The sequence below is a fragment of the Bos indicus genome, chromosome 22 (assembly GCF_029378745.1).
Source record: "Bos indicus isolate NIAB-ARS_2022 breed Sahiwal x Tharparkar chromosome 22, NIAB-ARS_B.indTharparkar_mat_pri_1.0, whole genome shotgun sequence".
Taxonomy (NCBI): Eukaryota; Metazoa; Chordata; class Mammalia; order Artiodactyla; family Bovidae; genus Bos; species Bos indicus.
The window spans coordinates 34618599-34640875 of record NC_091781.1 but is presented as its reverse complement, the minus strand read 5'-3'; the positions used below and the strand labels follow the sequence as shown (position 1 = coordinate 34640875).

Genomic DNA, 22277 nt, shown 5'->3' with positions numbered 1-22277 from the left:
ACAACAAGGTATGTGTAAACTGGGGCAAGATTGGAAATGACTAAGTTGGGAAACAACTTAATGTTCACCAAAGACAATGAGAAATGAATTTTATATCCATATAGTGAAAAACTATGCAGTAGTTACATGTGAATGAACCTGAAGTAGGTATACGTATATGTGGGTGTATATGTGTATGAGTGTACATATATATATATACTTATATATATATCTCAACTTGAGTGAATCTCACAATTCAATGTTGAATGAATAAAAGGAAATTATAGAAAAATGTACAGTATCATCTCTGTAAAAGTTTAAAACATGGAAGTCAAAGCTGTAAGGATACATGTAAATTTAGCAAAAACACAAATGATAGGCAATGATAAGACCTATTTAATAGTAGTTACTTTGGTAGGGGCAGGAGTGGGGATGAATCTATGAGGATTTACCTACGAGGCTACAATGGTGTTGGTATACAGCTTTATTTCTTAAGCTGACTGATGGATACAAAGGTAATGATTGCATTTTCTTTGTAAACTTGTGAGGGTCTAAAATACTAATGGAGGTGAATTAAAACAAAATAACTTTTCTTTAAGACTATGTAACTCAGTCATGTCACCCTCTTCCCACTTTCATTACCACAGTATGCTGATGAACTAGCACTCATATCCAGCCTACAGTTTTCCTCTCCATCCTCCCTACCACCAGCTGCATGATTTCAGCAGCCCTGTTGCTCCTGGTCCTCTTCTGCCCCAGCAATCTTGACCATCACTTGCCCTAGGAACTCACAAGATGGATTTTAGATCTTGTCACCCAGCACATCTCCAACCAACATTTCCTGATTATCTCTTCTGTGACATCTTTCATGCTTTTTCCAAGCCTATCTTCAGTCAAACCTCCTCGTGGGCTCAATGCTCTTGCCCTACTTTATTCCTCAAATCCTCTCCTGAGTTTTTCTCTTTTTCAACAACCCTGGATCGATATGTAGCCAACATCTTAAAGCTTTTGTCACACCCATCTTGCCTAACTCTAACCATCCACTTTTTCTACTCCTAGCTGAGGATGCTGAATAATGCTAATGGAAACCATGTAACAGTCCTGCCCTGCATCATTTCAAACCCATTTCCTCCAGAGAACCTGGCCTCCAGCCTCTGACACCAGTTTTTTTATTCACTCCTAGCTGAAATCATTCCCAGCCTTCAATACCAGCACTGCCTTCCCTTTGCCAGGAATGGAAAGTTAACTGTGTCCTGTACAGCCAGGGAGGTGCCTGGGGAGTAGCTTAGGAGAAGTCTTCTCAGACCAGCTCAGGGTCCCCTTCCTCAGTTCAATCAGAAAGGTCTGCTTTAATCATTTAAAATATGTCTTCTGAATAAGGTTTCATTTAATTAAAAAAGGGCAGGGAGCTGTCCTGCTTTTTAAACCTTCAGCTTTCCATTGCACTGGGTATAAAACACAAACCCCTTAGCCAGGTGTACATGGGACATGATTCCATCTCGGCTCTGACCTGAGCTAGTACTGCTCAGCCCTGGTTTCCCACCTGCGGGCCTAGGCCCTTCTGCTCTCACCTCTAGGCCCACGTGTGGTTCCACTTGCCAACACACCTGCCCCTTTGTCCTTTGTGTGACTGATCCCTTCCTTTCAAATTCCATTTTAAATGTCACCTCCCCTAGCATTTCTCCTTATTCTTTATCACGCTACCTTCTTCATCCCTCTCATAGCACTTCTCACACCTTTATTCAATTTGGGGTTTACTTCCTCATTTAGTGTCTGTTTCTTCCACCAGAAGACTGTAACTCCCTTGCCAGGAAGCATCCTCTTTGTCATGGTTCACATTCAGGGGCAGGGCCAAAGCCGGGGGTGGGGGTGGGGTTGGGGGTGGGATTCAGACCCTCTTTAGGTCCTCAGAGAAGAAGCTGAACCTGAGACCACCCCAAATAAGTAGGTAATTAAAGGAGAAACCCTGGCTGTGCACCTCTGGCTTCCCAGAAAGGGCCCCAGCCCTCCCCTTCCAGCCAGATGCCCCCAGGACCTCTGCCACAGAGAAGTCCAGGAGCTGCACTGGAGCCAGCACCTCCCTCGTGGATCCTGTTCCTGTGCGTAGGAAGCAGGCAGGAAATATTTTTTTTTTTTAGGAAACATTTTTTGATGAATCAATAAATTTGTGAAAGTTTGAGAAGCACCAGGCTAGGGAAAAAAAAAACACGTCAGCTACCCTAGACTGATAGGAACAAGAAAAGTAGGGAGGTTAACCTTCCCCATCCTCTCCATCACTGGCTACCTACCCATGACAGTCTATTTCAGGACAAAGGGCAATAAAGCCAGACCAGCCTTCTGAACCAGCCTGCCTTTCAGCATCTGTGCTACAAAGAATCTTCAGATACGAAGATCGGGATACTTGCGGAGGTAAGTGTTGAAGCAGTTTAACTGATTTTGTAACAAAATGATTATTTAAGCATCCTTGGTCCATCTTAAAACAAGTGGCAAGTCTTTGAAAAGACTGTCATTATATGATGGCTGTCATTATAGCAGGAAGCAACGGCACTATGGGACACAGAACAGAAGTTAGTCACCTCAGATATATGAGACAGGCAGATGCAGTTAGGAGTAAAGGCTGTCAGACTCCTAACCGATAAATCTCAGTTATCCTCCTGTGTGTACCTGGGTTGCCATGGGTGCACCTTTGCTTGGTAAATGTGTTCAAGTACTTTTTCTCCCTAAGCTGCTTTGCCTGTTGTGCTTGTCCACAAGGCTTGAATGGAACACAGAGAGACAGCAAACATGTAGTCTCTGTGGGTGTACTTGCTTTTCTGTGCAAACATGATTGAGTTATTTAGAAGAAATAAACAGCAGGAGTTGATTTCAGGCAAAACACAGGGTAGTACAGTATGGAGGAGAGAAGCCGTGTGAAGGTGGGGGCGTGGTGGCAGATACCAGGGCATGAAGTCATCAATCTGGGTAGGCACAGGGTGGTGAGGTGGAGGTTACAGTAGGAGGGTGGGTGAGCATGACGACTATGTAGCTACTCTTCCTGAATAATCATCATAAACCAGCTACTGTGCCTTTTACATAGAATTGATTGTTACTTTCATAAATGCTATGAGACAGGTTGTTGTTTCTAGTTGCTAAGTCGTGTCCAACTCTCTTGTGACCCCGTGGACTGTAGCCGGCCAGGCTCTTCTGTCCACAGGATTTCCCAGGCAAAAATACTGGAGTGGGTTGCCATTTCCTTCTCCAGGGGATCTTCCAGAGCCAGGGATGGAATCCATGTCTCCTGCCTTAGCAGGCAGATTCTTTACTATTGAGCTACCTGGGAAGCTCATGAGATAGGTACCTTTTTTAATAACCACTTTTTAAATTATATTTAATTTACAATATTGTGCTAGCTTCAGGTATATAGCAATGTGATTCTGTTATACATATATACATATAGCTCTTTTATTAATATATATACTCTCTTGTGCATATATACTCTTTTTCAGATTCTTTTCCACTATAGGTTATTACATGATATTGAATATATTTCCTTATGCTATATAGTAGCTTGCTATTTATTTTATATATATAGTTGTTCATTATTGAACAAAGGGGCAGGTGTGTGGGCAGGTGGAACCATATGTGGGCCTAGAGGTGAGAGCAGAGTTAAAATCCAAAACTCCTAATTTATCTACTTTCTTTGCTATCCCTTTTGGTAATCATGAATTTGTTACCCATGTCTGGGAGTCTATTTCTGCTTTGTAAATAAGATCATTTGTATCATTTTTAAAATTCCACATGTAAGTAATAACATATGACATTTGTCTTTCTCTGCCTGACTTCACTTAATATGATAATCTCTAGGTTCATTCATGTTGCTGCAAATGATTTTGTTTCATTCTTTTTTATGGGTTAGTAATGTTCCATTGCATATATGTACCATATTTCCTTTATCTATCCATTTGTTAAAGGACATTTAGATTGCTTCCATGTCTTGGCTACTGTAAATGGTGCTGCTATGAACATTGGAGTGCATGTATCTCTTCAAGTTAGAATTTTTCTCTGGATATATGCCCAAGAGTGGGACTGCAGGATCATAAGGTAATTCTATTTTTAGTTTTTGAAAGAACCTCCATATTCCTCTCCATAATGGCTGCACCAACTTACATTCCAACCAACAGTGTTGTAGACTCCTTTCTCTCTACACCCTCTTGAGATAGGTACCTTTATTATTCCTCTTTCACCTCTAATACCTCTGTGAAGACACTGAGGCTCAGAGAGGTTAAGCAATTTGCATAAGGTCACAGAGTTCATATGAGAGCCTGGATTGTAATCTAGGTTTATCTATCTCTGAAGTCTGGGGGTCATAACCACCATTCCATGCTTTGCTGCCAGTTGGCAGAATAGCCTGGAGCCCAAGAGAGGGGTTAAGCTTAGAGCTGTAATTACAGGGAAAATTTCTTAGAAGGTAACAAAGAGAACAAAGAAAGAGCCAATCTCTGTCAGCATCACTAAAAAAGGAAAGGACTGAGGAGCACCCAGGTTTTTTATGTGAGAAAGATGTTCTACTATTGCTTAATTTGAGGACAGAAAAAGGAAAAAACTGTAAATCTGAGGCTGTGGTAAAGAAAAGAAGAAAAAGGACACAGAAAACAGACCAAAAAGGAAAAAAAAAAACCTTTAAAAATTACTTTCAGCACCCATTTATGATAGCAACTCTTCAAAAAATGGGCATAGAAGGAATCTACCTCAACATAATAAAGGCCATATATAATAAACCCACAGTAAACATTATTCTCAACGGTGAAAAACAAAGCATTTCCTCTAAGATCAGGAGCAAGACAAGGGTGTCCAGTCTCACCACAATTATTCAACATAGTTTTGGAAGTCTGAGCTTGTGGCAATCAGAGAACAAAAAGAAATAAAACAAATTTAGACTGAAAAAGAAAGTAAAACTCTCATTGTTTGCAGACAACATGATACTATACACAGAAAATCCTAAAGATACTATGAGAAAATTACTAGAGCTAATCAGTGAATTTTGAATTTAGTAAAGTTGCAGGATACAAAATCAATATGCAGAAATCACTTGCATTCCTATACACTAACAGTGAAAAATCAGAAAGAAAAATTAAGGAATTAATCCCACTTATCATTGCAATAGAAAGAATAAAATATCTAGGAATAAACCTACCTAAGGAGACAAAAGAACTGTATACAGAAAACTATAGGACCCTGATGAAAGAAATCAAAGACAATATAATGTCTTTGATGAGGAGATATTCCATGTTCCTGGGTTGGAAGAATCAATATTGTGAAAATGACTATACTACCAGATGCAATCTACAGATTCAGTGCAATCCCTAACAAATCACCAGTGGCATTTTTCATAGAACTAAAACAAAAATTTTCACAATTTGTAATGGAAACACAAAAGATCCTGCATAGCCAAAGCAATCTTGAGAAAGAATGAAGCTGGAGGAATCAACCTTCCTGTCTTCAGACTATACCACAAAGCTACAGTCATCAAGACAGTATGGTATTGGCACAAAAACAGAAATATAAATCAATGGAACAAGATAAAAAACCCAGAGATAAACCCACACACCTGTGGACACTTTATCTTTGACAAAGGAGGCAAGAATATAAAATGGAGTATAGATAATCTCTTCAGTAAGTGGTGCCGGGAAAACTGGGCAGCTACATGTAAAAGAATGAAACTAGAACACGTCCAATTACCACACACAAAAATAAACTCAAAGTGTATTAAAGACCTGAATGTAAGACCAGAAACTATAAAACTCTTAGAGGAAAACATAGGCAAAATACTCTAAGATATAAATCACAGCAAGATCTTCTATGACCTACCTACTAGAGTAATGGAAATAAAGACAAAAATAAACAAGTGGGACCTAATTAAACTTAAAAGCTTTTGCACAGTGAAGGGAACTATAAACAAGGTGAAAGGACAGCCCTCAGACTGGGAGAATATAATAGCAAATGAAATAACTGAAAAAGGATTAATTTCCAAAATACACAAGCAGCTCATGAATGTTTAAACTACTGCACAATTGCACTCATCTCACACACTAGCAAAGTAATGCTCAAAATCCTCCAAGCCAGGCTTCAACAGTACGTGAATCGTGAACTTCCAGATGTTCAAGCTGGATTTGGAAAAGGCAGAGGAACCAGAGATCAAATTGCCAATATCTGTTGGGTCATCAAAAAAGCAAGAAAGTTCCAGAAAAACATCTACCTCTGCTTTATCAACTACACCAAAGAGTTTGACTGCGTGGATCACAGTCAAAACTGTGGAAAATTCTGAAAGAGATGGGAATACCAGACCACCTGACCTGCCTCCTGATAAAATCTGTATGCAGGTCAAGAAGCAACAGTTAGAACTGGACATTGAACAACAGACTGGTTCCAAACCAGGAAAGGAGTACATCAAGGATGTATATTGTCATCCTGCTTATTTAACTTATATGTAGAGTACATCATGAGAAATGCTGGACTGGATGAAGCACAAGCTGGAATCAAGACTGCCAGGAGAAATATCAATAACCTCAGATATGCAGATGACACCATCCTTATGGCAGAAAGTGAAGAAGAGCTAAAGAGATTCTTGTTAAAAGTGCAAGAGGAGAGTGAAAAAGGTGGCTTAAAATTCAACATTCTCAGAAAACTGAGATCCTGGCATCTGGTCCCATCACTTCATGGAAAATAGATGGGGAAACAGTGGCTTACTTTATTTTGGGGGGGCTCCAAAATCACTGCAGATGGTGACTGCAGCCATGGAATTAAAAGACGCTTGCTCCTTGGAAGGAAAGTTATGACCAACCTAGACAGCATATTAAAAAGCAGAGACATTACTTTGCCATCAAAGGTCCATCTAGTCAAGGCTATGGTTTTTCCAGTAGTCATGTATGGATGTGAGAGTTGGACTATAAAGAAAGTTGATTGTTGAAGAATTGATGCTTTTGAACTATGGTGTTGGAGAAGACTCTTGAGAGCCCCTTGGACTGCAAGGAGATTCAACCAGTCCATCCTAAAGGAAATCAGTCCTGAATATTCATTGGAGGACTGATGCTGAAGGTGAAACTCCAATACTTTGGCCACCTGATGCAAATAACTGACTCATTTGAAAAGACCCTGAATCTGGGAAAGATTGAAGGCAGGAGAAGGGGATGACAAAGGATGAGATGGCTGGATGGTATCACTGACTCAATCGACACGAGTTGAGTAAACTCAGGAGCTGGTGATGGACAGGGAGGCCTGGTGTGCTGCAGTCTATGAGGTTGCAAAGAGTCGGACATGACTGACTGACTGAACTGAACTGAATATGCAAAACAAACAACCCAATCAAGAAGAGAGCAAAAGACTTAAACAGACATTTCTCTGAAGCAGACAAAGAGATGGCAATAAACACTGACCAGTTTACCGAAAGACCAGAATTGCTGAGGCTGAGTTTTGAAGTGACTTGCTTCTTACATGGGGAACACCATGGTGCAAGGTGGGTTGCTTAAGGAATGTGTGTATTTAGTGAAGATATTCCTGTGCAGAAGGAAAGAGATCAGCTGGTTCTTCATAAAAGAACAGTCAGGAAATATCAACATAATGTGTAATGCATGCCTCACTATGGGTAAAATGGAAACTTCATTTGATCCATTATAACCAATGTAATTTTTACCTCTAGAGCTTTGCTACTCAAAGTGTGATTAATAAGCCATCACCTGAGAGTGTCACCCAGATTCACTGAAACAGAACTTGCATTTTATTAATAGGATCCCCAAGTGATTGTATCATACATGCATTAAAGCTTGAGAAATGCTTCCCTGCCATCTTGGTAATTTGGTGAACTTCTATTCATCCTTCAAAGTCCAGCCCAGATATCATGTCTTTCTTAAAACTTCTCCTACCAGAGTTAATCACTTCTTCCTCTATGCTATTTCTGTGGACTGCTTACTTATCTCCATCCTGTTCGCATCACATTGTGTTGTTGATATATTCTTGAGGAAATGGGTATCTTTGTGTTCTTACTTTTGCAGTGTAGTGGCAGTTAATCATGTTATCTCTATAGATACATCTCTATACCTCTAAGATAGATTCTAAGGAGTATTCAATTACTCACTTTAGTTGTTGTTCAATTTAAATCATTCTGGGGAAAAAGTTTTACAATTTTCCCATGACAAAAATCACCTAGTAAGCTTATTAACCTTATTAATTTTATGTGCTCTGCCATAAAATCTGATTCTGCTCTTTTTAGCTGGGCTCCAGGAATCTACATTTTTAGCTAGTAGCCTAATGATTTCTGGTGCATATGGTCAATGTAAAATTCTGGTTTAGAAATATTTCTGAATTGGAGTCTAGGATGCTGAGTCCTGGTCTGGTGGGCTGCTACTGCCCTGCTCATTGCATTGGTCTCTATGTCCTCTACCAAAATCATGGACCAAATACATCAGTGAGGGAGCCACCCAAATTCATTTGGACTATGTTTCTGTAAGGATGCCTGTATAGAGAAGTGAAAATGTGCTCAATTTCAGGCCAGATCAGTCTGAGTTACTCAATACTGATGAGCAACTCCACCATCAAGAAGATCTCCCGGGACTTCCCTGGTGGTCCAGTGGCTGAGACTCTGTATTCCCAATGTAGAGGGCCTGAGTTTGACCCCAGGGCCAGCACAGATCTAGCGCAGCCAAATAAATAAATAAATAAATATATATATATATATATATATATATATATATATATTTTTTTTTTTTTTAAAGGATCTCCCTCTTGAAATTGATCCACTGACTCTTAGGATCCATTCCAGTATTTTGGAAACACATAATGTTATCCACATGCATAGCTCTGATTGTGTGAAGCCTGCTTTGGGCAGGCAATAGATAATATTCCATTTGATTCATACAATGCTAGAAGGCAAAGGACACTATCAGCTTTTAATGATAAGGTCATTGAGCCTCAGTGACATTTTGTGACTTTCTTAGTCACACAATCAAGAAAGGGCTGAGCCAGGAGTCAAAGTCTGATTTGTCTACTTCCAAAGCTATTGCTTGCTTCCTGTTTGTCAGACTGTTTGTTTCTTTAACTACACTTTTCACACAATAATCCCCCAGGGGCTGGCACAGCTGGGGATAGTGAGAGCCCTTCAAAACATCCATTCACTGCACTCCTGTTCCAAGTGGTGCATATAAGCATTTATATAACCATTTATCTCCAGCTGTAGAGTACATCTATACCAAAAGAATGCCTGGAAACACAAAGAAGTGATCTGGTTCTCTCCCTAAAGGAACTTTCAACTAGCTTGACTTTTCCCTAAACTGATGCTCTGAGTCAATGCACACCTCCATGGAGTAACACAAACATGGACACATAGTTTCAAGTTGTTACAATAATTCAATCAAATCATAACAGTATTTTTGCAGTTGATTGGAGAGACAAGAAATTGGATGGATGGCACTTATTTAGTTAATGGTCTAAAGCTCTCCTCAGATCACAAAGCAAAGTTGTTTTTTTCTTGAGAAGGGTTATTATTTTAGCGGTAGGAGGAAAGAATGGGTTAACTAAATTATGATATATCCATAAAAGAATACTTTTATGCTGAATGTTTTCAGTCAACTACAGCTAGGGCATAAAAATGAGCACAGCACATACACTGCCTGCCCTCACAGAACTGATTGTATACTTGATGAAGCAGAATGATCTAGATCTATACATTCTATCAGTGATTCAAAAAATGTTGTAAAAATGCAATATGTGATTTGCAGAGAGTACATAAAAAAATAAAATGCTAAAAAAAGTATGTGTGTATATAAGTGATGTTGCCAGAAGGTTCTACACAGTGTCATTCATTGCAGTTATCTTTGCAGACTAGGAATGAGTTTGGGTTGGGATGGAGGAATGGATGGGAATGGTGGACTTAATAATACATTTTTGTGGCAGGGAGACAACTGCCTACCCTCAAATCCCTTCTTCAGTCAAAAAAAAAAAAAAAAACAGAATCTTTCCTAGACTCCTAGTGGCTCAGTGTAGGCATGTGACTAAGTTTTGGGCAAGCTGTAGACTAGAAGTAGTTGTGTAGGACACCAGGGAATCCTTGTTAAAAGGGAAGTGACTAGCCCTTTTGTCCATATTCCTTCTTGCTGCCTGGAATGTGGATTCACCGTTGGCTCCAACAGCCATCTTGGACCATGAGGACATCTTGAGCGTAGAAGCCACAAGCAGGAGGATACTAGGATGGAAGAGCATGAGTCTGCTCCATTCAAACCCACTACTCCTCTGCTGTCTACTATGGGAGCCATGAGCCGCATGTGAATGTCTCAGTAGATTAATCAAAATTACATAAAATTTTTAAAAATTCAGTTCCTCAGCCCAAGCAGCTACACTTCAAACACTCAATAATGACCCAGTGCTGGCCAGTGGCTATCAAATTGGACAACACGGATTTTCATCACAACAGAGTTTTGTTGGCTAGTGCTGCTCTACTGCTTGTTTCCAGACTCTAGAGAATAAATCCCCCCAAATTTATGTCTTTTTTACCTGTATTTGAACACACTCTATTCATGTTTTTTACAAGAACATGTATCAATTTTATGATATAAAATGAATAGAATTTTAAATATACAATTGGACATCAACATGGATTAAAACAAAGATAACTATAAATAACGTGGTTTGATTATTTAAAAATAGAAAAACATTGTATCAAAAATAGATTTTAAAAAACACTAGGTACATGAGAGGTCTGGAAAACTATAAACTTTTAGATTTGTTTCTTTGTTCTGAAGTAAAAGGCTGGGCACCCAAAGTTTATACAACCTTCACTTCGAGTTGACAAAGACCACACACCAGGTAGGCACATACATTTCTATAGAGTTGTTGTCTACACACTGAGCCACGGAGCATATTAAGAATTTTCTGAGAGATACAGTTAACATTCATGGGAGACACTTTTATAAGGATAAGATATGGTCTGGTGCTCTTTAGCTATTCATCAAACTCTCTGCTGTTTGCATTTTGAAAATATACACTGCCATTACATTTTAAATACATTGCGTTATATTGTGCTCTCTTTGAACCTGCAGCAAAATTATGATTCCATTGTGTATTTTTAAAGATTAAATATTTCTCATAGTTTTGCACTATAGCAAGCAAACTGAAGGCTTTTAGCATTCCAGGTCATGTAGATGATTTCTTTCTTTTTTTTTTTTATGTAGATGATTTCAACAAGGTTGTTTATTCTTCATTCAACGTGTGCGGGATTCAGGAGAATCATTTGCATTCTTACAAGAAGGTGCCACCCAGGTAATCTTTGGCAAATGATTGTCAGTGAATATTCTGATCTGCCTGGAAAATATGGTATATAACACCCAGGCCAAGGGAACCAAGGGCAGAGAAAGCAAGATTCTGTGGGGGATGTTTATCACAAAGCAGAATAACCTTAACCTTTCTATCAATGGGGTACTGAATGTACTAAGTCCTAAAGCCCCTCATCTGGTACTCTGCCAGCACAAACCAAGGACATGGATCTTCTTCCCCCTCCCCTTAGTGTGTGTGTGTTTATGTATGTGTATTTTATCCTGTAGATCATAATGATATGACATATATGCTGTTTGTGCACATTTTAATTTTCTAATTCCACTGAAAGTCTGAGGCTTCTTCAGATGAGAACTGAAAGCCAGGCAAGTGTATTCTTGGTGGGCAATTGGTACTGTTACAGAATCCCTTTTTCACCTTACTAGGAAAGAAGTGATTTCAAAGGTGGGCATTCTCTGATTGCCATCTCCTTTTTACCTCTGTCTGAGGGATGAAGGGATGAAAGCAAAGAGTGAAGCTGGCTGAGGGGCACGACTGGGAGAGAGGGTTCCAGAAACCACTCCTCATACTGACAACATTTCTGAGTGTTGTGTATTTCCTTCTAGTTCCCTCAGCACAGGTGATTTTTAGCGCACACTTTAGGATGTTGGGCTACTGTTCATTCAACAGAAAACCAAGTGTGACATCCAAAGAATATTAATGAACCACTTAAATTTTTACTGAAGTCTTTTGAAATGTCATGAAAAGGGGATTACATTCCAAACCCACAAAAACTTTGGAAAGTCCTCTTTCCCCTCTTTGTCCCACTGTCTCTGAAGTACTGCCAACTCTTGCAGCATCCCCCAGACCCTCACACTTTCCAAACTACCGTGAGTCTGGGTCTTCTCTGAGATCTGGCCCTCAGCTTTCATGAGGGTCTTAATCTTTTTCTAACATAAATATTTCTAGATTTTCTGGCTATCTTTCAATTCTCCTTTTGCTATTATTAGCAATAACACAACTGAAGGCCTCAGAGGGTGAGCAGGCAAATACAAAAGCTCCCTGGGAAGTGATAGGAAGCAGAGAGCCTGAGGAACTTGCCTGCTGATTTGGATATTTTTGGATCTTGATTACAAAAACTCTGAAGACCCTTCTAACTCATTCCCTCTTCTTCCAACCTCCTTGCCCCCTTAACTTTAGCTGATCTTCAACTTCACTAGCTCTTTTACAACCCCACTTGTCACTTGTTCCCCTCTTTCTCTCTCAGATCCCTCTACTGTGTGACCTTGAGCTTGTCATTCCCGTGCTAAACGCTTGGTCACCTCTCCTACACTGCTGGTGGGAATGTAAGTTGGTACAGCCACTATAGAAAGCAGTGTAGAGGTTCTTCAGAAAAGTAAAAATAGAATTACCACATGATCCAGCAATCCCACTTCTGTGCATATACCTGGACAAAACTTTAATTCAAAGATACATACACTCCTAAGTTCATAGCAGCACTATTCACAATATCCAAGACATGGAAACAAGTTAACTGTCCACTGACAGATGAATGGAAAAAGATGTCTCACACACACACAATGGAATACTACTCAACCAGAAAAAGAATGGAATAATGCTATTTGCAGCTATGTGGATGCAACTAGAGATTATCATGCTAAATAAGCCAGAAAGAGAAAGACATATACCATATAACTTTAATGTGGAATCAAAAATATGGCACAAAAGAACCTATCTACAAAACAGAAACAGATTCACAGACATAGACAGCAGATGTACAGGTGCCAAGGGGGAGTTGGTAGAGGTGGAAGGGACTGGGAGCTTGCGATTAGCAGATGTAAACAATTATATATAGGATGGATAAACAACAAGGTCTACTATACAGCACAGTGAAGGTCCATCTAGTCAAGGCTATGGTTTTTCCTCTGGTCATGTATGGATATGAGAGTTGGACTGTGAAGATAGCTGAGCGCCGAAGAATTGATGCTTTTGAACTGTGGTGTTGGAGAAGACTCTTCAGAGTCCCTTGGACTGCAAAGAGATCCAACCAGTCCATTCTGAAGGAGATCAGCCCTGGGATTTCTTTGGAAGGAATGATGCTAAAGCTGAAACTCCAGTACTTTGGCCACCTGATGTGAAGAGTTGACTCATTGGAAAAGACTCTGATGCTGGGAGGGATAGGGGGCAAGAGGAGAAGGGGATGACAGAGGATGAGATGGCTCAGTGGCATCACTGACTCGATGGACGTGAGTCTCGGTGAACTCCGGGAGTTGGTGATGGACAGGGAGGCCTGGCGTGCTGTGATTCATGGGGTCACAAAGAGTCGGACACGACTGAGCGATTGAACTGAACTGAACTGAACTATATTCAATGTCCTGTGGTAAACCAGAATGGAAAAGAATATGTAAAAAAAAAAAAGAATATCTCCATGTGTACAACTGGGTCTTGTTCTGATGGGCAGGGTCATGCTCAGTAAATCTTTAATCTTTAAGTTTCCCCCTCAGTCAGTCTCTCCCATCAGGAAGCTTCCATAAGTCTCTTATCCTTATCCATCAGAGGGAAGACAGACTGAAAGTCACAATCACAGAAAACTAACCAATCTGATCACATGGACCACAGCCTTTCCTAACTCATGCTGTGTAGGGCCACCCCAGACAGATGGGTCACGGTAGAGAGTTCTGACAAAACATGGTCCACAGGAGAAGGGAATGGCAAACCATTTCAGTATTCTTGCCTTGAGAATACCATGAACAATATGAAAAGATAAAAAGATAGGACACTGAAAGATGAACTCCCCAGGTCGGTAGGTGCCCAAAATGCTACTGGAGATCAGCGGAGAACTAACTCCAGAAACAATGAAAAGATGGAGCCAAAGCAAAAACAACACTCAATTGTGGATGTGACTGGTGATGGAAGTAAAGTCTGCTGTAAAGAGCAATACTGCATAGGAACCTTGAATGTTAGGTCCATGAATCAAGGCAAATTGAAAGTGGTCAGACAGGAGATGACAAGAGTGAACATAGACATTTTAGGAATCAGCGAACTAAAATGGACAGGAATGGGTGAATTTAACTCAGATGACCATATATCTACTAGTGTGGGCAAGAATCCCTTAGCAGAAATGGAGTAGCCCTCATAGTCAACAAAAGAGTCCAAAATGCAGTACTTGGATGCAATCTCAAAAACACCAGAATGATCTCTGTTCATTTCCAAGGCAAACCATTTAATATCACAGTAATCCAAGTCTATGCCCCAAGCAGTAACGCTGAAGAAGTGGAATTTGAATGGTTCTATGAAGACCTACAAGATCTTCTAGAACTAACACCCAAAAAAGATGTCCTTTTCATTATAGGGGACTGGAATGCAAAAGCAGGAGGTCAAGAAACACCTGGAGTAACAGGCAAATTTGGCTTTGGAAGAATGAAGCAGGGCAAAGGCTAACAGAGTTTTGCCAAGAAAACACACTGGTCATAGCAAACACCCTCTTCGAACAACACAAGAGAAGACTCTACACATGGACATCACCAGATGGTCAATGCCAAAATCAGATTATATTGATATAATATGCCAAAATATTGATTATATTCTTTGCAGCCAAAGATGGAGAAGTTCTATATAGTCAGCAAAAACAAGACTGGGAGATGACTGTGGCTCAGATCATGAACTCCTTATTGCCAAATTCAGATTTAAATTGAAGAAAATAGGGAAAACACTAGACCATTCAGGTGTGACCTAAATCAAATCCCTAATGATTATCCAGTGGAAGTGACAAATAGATTCAAGGGATTAGATCTGATAGACAGAGTGCCTGAAAAACTATGGACAGAAGTTGGTGACATTGTACAGGAGACAGGGATAAAGACCATCTCTAAGAAAAACAAATGCAAAAAGGCAAAATGGTTATCTGAGGAGGCCTTACAAATAGTCATGAAAAGAAAAGAAGTGAAAGGCAAAGGAGAAAAGGAAAGATATACCCACTTGAATGCAGAGTTCCAAAGACAAGCAAGGAGAGTTAAGAAAGACTTCCTCAGCGATCAATGCAAAGAAATAGAGGAGAACAATAGAATGGGAAAGACTAGAGATCTCTCTTCAAGAAAATTAGAGCTACCAAGGGAACATTTCATGCAAAGATGGGCACAATAAAGGACAGAAATGGTATGGACCTAATAGAAGCAGAAGATATTAAGAAGAGGTGGCAAGAATACACAGAAAAACTGTACAAAAAAAGATCTTCATGACCCAGATAATCACGATGGTGTGATCACTCACCTAGAGCCAGACATTCTGGAAGGCGAAGTCAAGTGGGCCTTAGGAAGCATCACTACGAACAAAGCTAGTGGAGGTGATAGAATTCTAGTTGAGCTACTTCAAATCCTAAATGATAATGCTGTGAAAATACTGCACTCAATATGCCAGCAAATTTGAAAAACTCAGCAGTGGCCACAGGACTGAAAAAGGTCCGTTTTCATTCCAATCCCAAAGAAAGGCAATGCCAAAGAATACTCAAACTACCACACGATTGCACTCATCTCACACGCTAGTAAAGTAATGCTCAAAATTCTCCAAGCCAGGCTTCAGCAATATGTAAACCATGAACTTCCATATGTTCAAGCTGGTTTTAGAAAAGGCAGAGGAACCAAAGATCAAATTGCCAACATCCACTGGCTCATCAGAAAAGCAAGAGAGTTCCACAAAAACAACTACTTCTGCTTTATTGACTATGCCAAAGCCTTTGACTGTGTAGATCACAACAAACTGTGGAAAATTCTTCAAGAGATGGGAATATCAGACCACCTGACCTGTCTCCTGAGGAATCTGTATGCAGGTCAGGAAGCAACAGTTAGAACTGGACATGGAACAATAGACTGGTTCCAAATTGGGAAAGGAGTACATCAAGGCTGTATTTTGTCATCCTGCTTATTTAACTTAAATGCAGAGTACATCATGAGAAATGTTGGACTGGATGTAGCACAAGCTGGAAACAAGATTGCCATGAGAAATATCAATAACCTCAGATGTGCAGATGACACCATGCTTATGTCAGAAAGCGAAGAACTAAAAAGCCTCTTGATGAAAGTGAAAGAGAAGAGTGAAAAAGGTGGCTTAAAATTCAACATTCAGAAAACTAAGATCATGGTGTCTGGTCCCATCACTTCATGGCAAACACATCATGGCAAATAGATGGGGAAACAGTGGAAACATGAGAGTACTTTTGCGGGCTCCAAAATCACTGCAGATGGTGACTGCAGCCATGAAATTAAAAGATGCTTGCACCTTGGAAAAAAAGTTATGACCAACGTAGACAGCATATTAAAAAGCAGAGACATTACTTTGCCAACAAAGGTCCATCTATTCAAAGCTATGGTTTTTCCAGTAGTCATGTATGGATGTGAGAGTTGGACTATAAAGAAAGCTGAGCGCCGAAGAACTGATGCTTTTGAAGTGTGGTGTTGGAGAAAACTCTTGAGAGTCCCTTGAACAGCAAGGAGATCCAACCAGTCCATCCTAAAGGAAGTAAGTCCTGAATATTCACCTGAAGGACTGAGGCTGAAACTCCAATACTTTGGCCACCTGATTCGAAGAACTGACTTATTTGAAAAGACCCTGATGCTGGGAAAGATTGATGGCAGGAGGAGAATGGGATAACAGAGGATGAGATGGTTGGATGGTATCACTGACTCAGTCGACACGAGTTGAGTAAACTCAGGAGCTGGTGATGGACAGGGAGGCCTGGCGTGCTGTTGTCCATGGGATAACAAAGAGTCAGACATGACTGAGCGACTGAAATGAACTGAACTGAACTGATGTGTATAACTGAGTCACTATGTCATACAGCAGAGACTGGCACAACGTTGTATATCAACTATACTTCAATAAAAAAACACGAAAAGTAAACCATTGGTCAGAGAAGGCGATGGCACCCCACTCCAGTACTCTTGCTTGGAAAATCCCATGGACGGAGGAGCCTGGTAGGCTGCAGTCCATGGGGTTGCTAGGAGTCAGACACGACTGAGTGACTTCACTTTCACCTTTCACTTTCATGCATTGGAGAAGGAAATGGCAACCCACTTTGGTGTTCTTGCCTGGAGAATCCCAGGGATGGCTGAACCTGGCGGGCTGCTGTCTATGGGGTCGCACAGAGTCGGACACGACTGAAGCAACTTAGCAGCAGCAGCAGCAAACCACTGGTTCCCTCAGCTGAGACAAGGGACCTGTTCTGGAAGGTCTCTCATGGCATGTGTATTCTGAGGTTGAAGATTCAGGACGTGCTGCTCAAGAAAAACACATCTGACTTGATTAAAAGTGAGCACGTGAGCACAAGTTACCCTTTTACCTTTAAACTATTTTTTTTATTGCACAAGTGACACATGAGTATTCCTGTACAAAATCAAAACAGAATTAAGACTTAAATGGTTCCTACCTCCTACCCTAACCCTATCACCTCCATGCTTTAGGATAAAAGAAACACAAACAGACACACACACACACACCCAACCCCAAATTTTATTCACTTCACTTCTTTAGGGGTTTGATCTGTCCTTTTCCTGGTGGTTTCCTGCTTTTATACACATATAAATATCCAAAGAAACTGTATAGTATTGTTTCGTGAGGTTTTACAAAATGAACACATGCTGTTTCTGCACACTCTACTGAATGTCAGAAGCTCATCAAAATGAGAGTTGAAAGCTGGGCAACTGTATTCTAGCAGCACTTTGGTGCTGCTATGAATTTAATAATAAAAGTATAAGTGGAATACTGTGTTCAGTGCCTTTCACTTGTTTCTGTCCTTAATATCAGTTGCTACAGAAAAACCGTAGATCATTCTTTGTAATAGCTGTATAGTATTCCCTGTAATAATAATAAGTACAATTTATTGACTGTTGACAGTTTGCCAAGAACTGTTCTTACTTAATCCTCAAGAAACTTCATGAAATAAACAGCCAATACTGTTCCCACTTCACAAACAAGAAATCTTGGAACCAACATAAAAATGCCATGCTTTATTTCATCTGCTGCTAGACATTTATGATGTTTCCAATTCCCTACTATAACAAACATGCTACGAAATCTCCTTGTCCAGATGTAGGTAGGATGAATAGGAGCAGGCAAGAGCTGAGGGGGAAGGTATGTGCATTTTTAGCTTTAAGACATACTCCAAACTGTGATGGGGTATGGAATGGGGAGTGTGCTGAAAGGATGGCCAGAAAGGGGTGGCTGCAGGGACAACCGAGATTCCAACTTCATCCACTTTTAAGTTGTTCCTAAGAACAATCCTGGGTAGAAGAAGGAATTTGTCACTATTTCTCCTAAGTCCCCTAAGCCCCAGGGCATCGTCTCACTTCTCTTCTTTTCCCCCAGCCCTGAGGACCTTCCACCCACCCAGCTGGTGCATCTGGGCACCAGCTGTGCCAGCTTTGTTAGGCTTAGGAGAGATGTCAAGCCCTTCAGTATTTACTTTATCCCAAGAACATTAAGGAAGGTAGACAGGCCTCCATCCTTGTGCACCATTTATACAGATGTCAGGCTGGGGATGTGGGTTCATTTTTCATTCTTTAATCCGCAGGTATGAATTAAACCATAACTTGCCTCGCTGACACCATGGCATCAATATTTTCTCAGACTGGAACATGGTCTCCCTGTTCTTGCCCACCCTTTAAAAATAAACTTAACATATGGTGTTTGTCTTATGGCAAAGGAATGCAATGTGTTTTTCTTGACATGTGACTCAATTCAAACACTAAGGAAAACTTTGATATTTCAGAGGAGGTTTGCAGTTGGAGGGAATATGCTTGCTACCTTCCCCATTAAACAGGGTAATTCCTGGAGCACAAGATGTCCCAAGTTTCTCAGATGAGTACCTTAAATCATCATACATGTCATGTAGATCCTAGAGTAGTGCTGTAGACTCCATGTGATGTCTTAAAATAGTCAGAAACTAACAAGTAAAATGCATCCAGTTTGAGAACAACCCTGATGATGTTTATACAATTTTCTCAATGACCATACAATGCTTGACTAATCATCAAACACACCCCAATGTCACAACACAAACAGACAGTAAAAGTTTGAAGGCAGAGACAACATTAAAATACAAACAGACAATGATTTTTAAAAGTGACTGAACAATCATATTGGGCACAATGCTTAATTGCTACTAGAGCCTTTCTGGGTCTTTGAATCAGTTTCTCTGAGCTCCCTGCTCCTTTCTCCTCACTGAAAAGCATATATGCTATATACGGTATATGCATGCGATGTTGATCTAAGGCTTACATAAAGAAAAAGCAAAATTATTTTGATAATTTAAAATGCTTTTTATCATCTTCAGAAAGGGTAACACCATAATGTAAGCCAGCACTTCATGGGCCCTGTCTTGAGCAGTATCACATTGAAAGAAACCAGAAGTTTAAATCAATCTAATGTTAACTCACATCTCTTGAGAAACCTTAAAGAAGATTTACTTCCTAAATGAAAGCAGCATTTCCTCACAGATGCTAACTCTCTCACAACTTCAAGCTGGCTCATGACTTCCTTCTTCCTAACACGCACTCTCTACGTTCTCCCCAGACTCTTCTTTGATATTCCCAGATGGTAGCTCAGTCTTTTCTGCCCTCACTCTTTGCTCTTCCAAGTGAGTTCTTCTTTGTTTGTTTGTTTCCCCTCTCTAGAAGTGGCTCTCAGAGCTCTCAAAGACAACTCCTCACTGAGTCTGTCTTCCTCTTGATGAGCTTATGGTTTCTTCACTTTCACACTAATGACACTTGGGTCCATACAATTCCTCGTTGTGGGGCTGTCTTGCGCATTGAAGGATGTTTATCAGCATCCTTGGCCTCCACCCACTCGAGGCCAGTAGCACTGCCCCTTAGCTGTGAAACCAAAAATGTCTTCAGACACTGCTCAATATCTCCTAGGTGGTAAAAGCAATCCCAGTTAAGAAAGAGTGGATTACTCCAATCTATGTATTAAAAGCCCTGGGAGATTGGGGAGGAGTGGCTTTGCCCAGAGCAGTGGCTAATGCCAGAGCTTTTCATGGTGGGAGGGGAAGGGAAATAAATGAAAAATATATTTAATAATGTGTGTCTTTATTATAGTACATGATCCGACACTGTGGTCAGGAAATGAAAATGACTCAAATATGAGTTAAAATCACATGTTCTCAGTCATCAAGACAGTATGGTAGTAGCCCAAAGACAGAAATATAGGTCAATGGAACAAAATAGAAAGCCCAGAGATAAATCCACGCACATATGGTCACCTTATCTTCGGCAAAGGAGGCAAGAATATACAATGGAGAAAAGACAATCTCTTTAACAAGTGGTGCTGGGAAAACTGGCCAACAACTTGTACAAAAATGAAACTGGAACACTTTCTAACACCATACACAAAAATAAACTCAAAATGGATTAAAGATCTAAACGTAAGGCCAGAAACTATAAAACTCCTAGAGGAAGACATAGGCAAAACACTCTCCAACATACATCACAGCAGGATCCTCTATGACCCACCTCCCAGAATATTGGAAATAAAAGTAAAAATAAACAAATGGGACCTAATTAAAATTAAAAGCTTTTGCACAACAAAGGAAACTATAAGCAAGGTGAAAAGATGGCCTTCAGAATGGGAGAAAATAATAGCAAATGAAGCAACTGACAAAGAATTAATCTCAAAAATATACAAGCAACTCCTGCAGCCCGATTCCAGAAAAACAAACGACCCAATTAAAAAATGGGCCAAAGAACTAAACAGACATTTCTCCAAAGAAGACATACAGATGGCTAACAAACACATGAACAGATGCTCAACATCACTCATTATTCAGTTCAGTTCAGTCGCTCAGTCGTGTCCGACTCTTTGCGACCCCATGAATCGCAGCACGCCAGGCCTCCCTGTCCATCACCAACTCCCAGAGTTCACTCAGATTGACGTCCATCGAGTCAGTGATGCCATCCAGCCATCTCATCCTCTGTCGTCCCCTTCTCCTCCTGCCCCCAATCCCTCCCAGCATCAGAGTCTTTTCCAATGAGTCAACTCTTCGCGTGAGGTGGCCAAAGTACTGGAGTTTCAGCTTTAGCATCATTCCCTCCAAAGAAATCCCAGGGCTAATCTCCTTCAGAATGGACTGGTTGGATCTCCTTGCAGTCCAAGGGACTCTCAAGAGTCTTCTCCAACACCACAGCTCAAAAGCATCAATTCTTCGGCGCTCAGCTTTCTTCAGAGTCCAACTCTCACATCCATACATGACCACTGGAAAAACCACAGCCTCGACTAGACGGACCTTTGTTGGCAAAGTAATGTCTCTGCTTTTGAATATACTATCTAGGCTGGTCATAACTTTCCTTCCAAGGAGTAAGCGTCTTTTAATTTCATGGCTGCAATCACCATCTGCAGTGATTTTGGAGCCCCAAAAAATAAAGTCTGACACTGTTTTCACTATTTCCCCATTTATTTCCCATGAAGTTATGGGACCAGATGCCATGATCTTCATTTTCTGAATGTTGAGCTTTAAGCCAACTTTTTCACTCTCCACTTTCACTTTCATCAAGAGGCTTTTTAGTTTCTCTTCACTTTCTGCCATAAGGGTGGTGTCATCTGCATATCTGAGGTTATTGATATTTCTCCCAGCAATCTTGATTCCAGCTTGTGCTTCTTCCAGCCCAGCGTTTCTCATGATGTACTCTGCATAGAAGTTAAATAAGTAGGGTGACAATATACAGCCTTGACGTACTCCTTTTCCTATTTGGAACCAGTCTGTTGTTCCATGTCCAGTTCTAACTGTTGCTTCCTGACCTGCATACAGGTTTCTCAAGAAATGCAAATCAAAACCACAATGAGGTACCCTTACACGCCAGTCAGAATGGCTGTGATCCAAAAGTCTACAAGCAATAAATGCTGGAGAGGGTGTGGAGAAAAGGGAACCCTCTTACACTGTTGGTGGGAATGCAAACTAGTACAGCCACTATGGAGAACAGTGTGGAGATTCCTTGAAAAACTGGAAATAGAACTGCCATATGACCCAGCAATCC

General features: G+C 40.5%; 1 long non-coding RNA gene across 2 annotated transcripts in view; it reads left to right on the top strand.

The window, feature by feature from the left end:
- Window positions 1-1975: 1975 nt before the first annotated feature.
- Window positions 1976-22277, top strand: part of LOC139178602 (uncharacterized) — a 44354-nt gene continuing 24052 nt past the window's right edge. Inside the window, exons 1-2 of one of the 2 annotated variants that reach the window (XR_011562988.1) lie at window positions 1976-2388; window positions 11178-11265. This is a non-coding gene — a long non-coding RNA (uncharacterized lncRNA). The remainder of the gene's footprint in view (window positions 2389-11177; window positions 11266-22277) is intronic. The other variant, XR_011562987.1, reaches the window with a different exon arrangement.